This window comes from Vulpes vulpes, chromosome X, assembly GCF_048418805.1.
Source record: "Vulpes vulpes isolate BD-2025 chromosome X, VulVul3, whole genome shotgun sequence".
NCBI lineage: Eukaryota > Metazoa > Chordata > Mammalia > Carnivora > Canidae > Vulpes > Vulpes vulpes.
In genome coordinates, this window is record NC_132796.1 from 44,056,856 (window position 1) to 44,061,611 (window position 4,756).

At 38.7% G+C, this 4,756-nt stretch overlaps 1 pseudogene; it reads right to left on the bottom strand.

Annotated features, from left to right (window-relative positions):
* Positions 1–2,138: 2,138 nt before the first annotated feature.
* LOC112912151 (mitochondrial fission regulator 1 pseudogene) lies at positions 2,139–4,756 on the bottom strand (annotated as a pseudogene).

Sequence of the window (4,756 nt, forward strand, 5' to 3'; positions counted from 1 at the left end):
TTAATTGGCTTATATTAATAGCTGCTCCCATGTTAGAGGCATAAATATTTACAATTGTTAGATCTTCTTGTTGGATAAACCCTTTAATTATTATATAATGTCATTATTCATCTCTTATTATGCCGGTTCTTTCTGGCCTGCCAGGTATCTGTGGATAGGTCTGCTGCCAGTCTAATGTTTCTATGCAGCCTTCAGGATTTTCTTTGTTTCTGGGATTTGAAAGTTTCACTATTATATGTCAGGGTGTTGACCTATTTTTATGGATTTTGAGGGGTTTCTCTGACTCCTGGACTTGGATGCCTGTTTCCTTACTCAGATTAGAAACTTTCTCCATTATAATTTCCTCCAATATACTTTCTGCCCCTCTCATTCCTTTTCTTCTGGGCTCCACTTATTCTAATATTGTTTTGCTTTATGGTATCACTTATCTTGCGAATTCTGCCCTTGTGACCCAATAGTTGTTTATCTCTTTTTCAGCTTCTTTATTTTCCATCATTTTGTCTTCTATATTACTAATTATCTCTCTTGCCTCATTTATCCTAGCACTTAGAGCCTCCATTTTGTATTGCATGTCATTAATAGCCTTTTTGATTTCGACCTGATTAGATGTTAGTTCTTTTATTTCTCCAGAAAGGGACTCTATAGTTTCTTCTATGCTTTTTTCAAGCCTGGCTAGTACCTTTATAATCATTATTCTGAACTCTAGTTCCAACACCTTACTTATGTTCCTGATTCGGTCCCTGGCAGTCAGTACTGCCTCTTGTTCTCTTTTTTGAGGTGAGTTTTTCCATCTTGTTATTCTGTCCAGAGAAGAATAGATGAATGAGAAAAGAAAATATTAAAATGGCAACAACAACTCTAGAGAAATATACACTAAACAAATCAGAAGAGACCTGAAACTGAAAAAAAAGAGACAATACAATCAGACAGGTGAACAGAATAGAGCAATACACTGGATCCTGTGTATATTTTGGTCCATCTGTTAGAAAACTAGATCCCAAAATTGTAAGGAAAGGAAAACTTATATTTGTATAAAAAATTAAATACATTGAAAGAATAGAATATAACTGTAAAAATGCAAATTAAAGACAAAATGTAAGGAATATAAATGGACAGGTGAACAGAGCAATACACTATATCCTGAGTGTATTTTGGTAGGTTTGTTAGAAGAGACTACATCTCAAAATTATAAAGAAAGAAAAACATACATGTATACAAAAATAAAATTAAATACAGTGAAAAGATAGAATGTAAGGATGAAAATTTTAGACTAATAAAACAGAAAAAAGCAAAAAAGGAAGGAAAAAAGCGAATATGATCAGATACGTGAAGAGAACAGAGCTATACTAGATTCTGGGTGTATTTTGGTCTGTTAGAAGAAACTACATCACAAAACTGTAAAGAAAGAAAAACATATATATATATAATTATATACAATGAATGGATAGAATGTAACTGTAAAAATGAAAATTAAAAAAGATTTAAAAATATTGAGAAAATAGGAAATTTGTTGAAAAAGGAAGGATAAAAAAATAAAATTGAAAGACTAAAGAATTATGGGGAAAAGAAGCCATGAATTCTATATGCTATATTCCCCTAGCACAGGAGTTTTGCAGTTTCAATGATCAGTAAACTTGTTCTTGGCTGGATGTTCTTGCTGATCTTCTGGGGGAGGGGCCTATTGTGTTGATTCTCAAGTGTCTTTGCCCTGGGGGGAATTGCACTGCCCAGGCCAGGGGGCCAGGCTAACTAATCTGCTCCTAATTGCTCTATGTGGGTTTTATTCACTGAAGGTTTTCTGCACAGCTTTAGAGGATGAGAGTGAAAATGGTGGTCTCCCAGTCTCAGCCCTGGAGCTGAAAGCTACAGCCCCATTCCTCTGTATGCCTTCAGGATAAAGCAGTCAGTCACTCCTGTCTCCTAGTCTCCATCTGCACTTTTATCAGTGCTCACCCAGCCTGTGACTGAGCATTTCTATCTCAGGCATGTGACCCCGTTTAGAGTCTCCAAACCCTTCACACTCGTACAGAGTGCTCTGCACTGCTCCTCCTGGGGGAGGAAGGGGTTCTTGCAGGTTTTGCTATTTGTTGGGCCCCTGCTCAGAGAATAGTCCTGCTGACTATGCCAGGGTTCGAGGTTTATGGCAACCCTGAGCTGAGAGCCCACTCCAGGGCGGGCTGATTGCAGCTGGTTTCCCCACTCTGATACCTGGGAACTCTGTTGCACTCAGGTACCCCTGGTTTTCCTGTGACCCTGAGGATCCGGAGAACACATCACTTACAGCTATTCTTTCAAAGCCCTTGATGGAAAAGACTGTTGTCCACTTTCTAACAGCACCTAAGGCTTGCTTGCATAATGAAATTCAACAAAACAGTATTCTGACCAATGATAAACAACTTATAGGAAATTCTCTTGCCTATTCAATGTTTCATTATAAGGCTACTACATTTGACCAATATTAAAAAATTTTAAAACTCCGTTATGCTGACATTTCCAGAAATATTATCAAGTCATCCTTATGATGACACTTATTAATAAAGCAAAAGAAGATGGTACATTCTGGTTTCCACTATTTAAAGATTTAATTAAATAATTTGATATCTTACCATTTGAAAACTACAACTACATTTTCTTTATCAGTACTGGATGACACTGAGGTGGAAGCAGCTTTCACATCCTTGACTTCCTTTTAAAAGAAAGCATCATGGAATTTTTCAGCAGTAAACATTATATATAGTTCCTATTTAAACCTCATCTCCAAGAAAATGTGAGAGAGAATGTAAGGTAAAAGTCCTTCTTGTTCAAGGTAAGAAAACTCCAGTCTCAAATATTTTACTCCAACAATTGGGGTTATACCAGCTGTTCCATCATTGAATAGTAATGATGTACCCTCAACTGCCATCATTACTAAATTTTACATAGACTGTTTTATATCTGAATATATGCATGTAAAACATTTGCACAGATAAATTAGTGTTAAGAATTGAAAACTCACATCTTGAAATATCCTTTCTTCTGAAATCCATCTAATTGTTTTCAAGACTTGAAAGCTAAATATCCTGGCTACCCATTAAAAACATGTTATGTCAGAATATACATGTTTTGAAGAACTTTAGAACTGATCATCTCGGGATTCCTGGGTGGCTCATCAGGTTTAGCACCTGCCTTCGGCCCAAGGCATGATCCTGGAGTCCTGGAATCGAGTCCCACATCGGGCTCCATGCATGGAGCCTGTTTCTCCCTCTGCCTGTGTCTCTACCTCTTTCTCTCTGTGTGTCTCTCATGAATAAATAAATAAAAATCTTTAAAAAAAAAGAACTCATAAAAGCAAACACAAACTTAAGAGTGCTTTTGTTGTTGCTTAATCCTCTAAATTTAAAAGGAGACCAATGAATACTACAATCAGATATTTACTACATAGTGTTGATTTCTACTAGCAAACAACTGAACAAGGATAGTTTTTCTCAGCTCATTGTCTATTAGAAGTTGAAACATTTTCAGTTAAAACCTTCATTTTTGAGCAGCCCAGGTGCCTCAGCGGTTTAGTGCCGCCTTCGGCCCAGGGCGTGATCCTGGAGACTCGGGATCGAGTCCCATGTTGGGCTCCCTGCATGGAGCCTGCTTCTCCCTCTGCCTGTGTCTCTCATGAATAAATAAATACATTTAAAAAATAAATAAAACCTTCGTTTTCTCTATAGACTTCAGCATGTGTGGCCCAAACAAAACTGTTTCTAAGGTGGCCTCTGAATCAGATTTTGGAATTCCTTTTTCAAGTTCACCTTGGCTATCCCTTTGATGCTGATAAGCAAGTTTCTTTCTCAGAGTCTCTGCTGTGAGGGCAGCAGTGTCAGTTAACATCCACTAGTTTGGGCTTTATATCTTGTTTTGACCTTTTCTATTGACCTAAGTTTTTACACTGTTCATATATTTAAGGATCTCTAGCATACTTGGCATATCAGGTTTCTTTGGACTGTTCTTTTTTTTTAAATTTTATTTATTTGACACAGAGAGAGAGAGCACAAGCAAGGAAGTGGTAGGCAGAGGGAGAGGGAGAAGCAGACTCCCTGCTGAGCAGGGAGCCAAAGATGGGGCTTGATACCAGGACTCTGGGATCCTGACCTGAGCCAAAGACAGATGCTTAACTGATACATTTTGGTGGAGCCCTATGGAAGAAGGGGCAGGGGAAGTGGCAGAGGGGAAGGCAGTGGGACAGAGAGTGATATGGTAACAGATATGGTAGAATCTAAATCACCTGAAATGAGCTTCTGCCGTTTGTGCAGGGTCACAATTTTGGCATTCTGAGCTGAGAGCTGTAGGCTCATTTTCAAGCGCTCAGATCGTCTGCAGTGGTTCCTCATTTGCCAGTGTTGTAGTTGAGGCTCTTCTGGAGACAGGTTTAGTGAGGAAAATTGCCTGCTTGGGGGCTTCTCAAAGAAAAAAAGGTCATCCCGAAGGGGTTGCCTTGACCTGACCTCTGTCCTTTGTCTTGTTGAATACACTCCTTCTTTGGCTACCCATCCAACATTAGCCAAAGACATCACCACATCCTATTCTGGGTGGCTGGGGCTCCATTCTGCTGTAGGGCTGGTAAGCTGAAACCGCTATCTTGGACACTGGATCAGAGACATATTAGTACCAATTTTCCTTACAATATTTTGAGATGAACCATATAGCTTCCCAGACCAAATAACAATTGCATGCTTACTCCAACCTGTTGAAAAAACCTCCTAATTAGGCACTTAATCCAGCCAAGCAT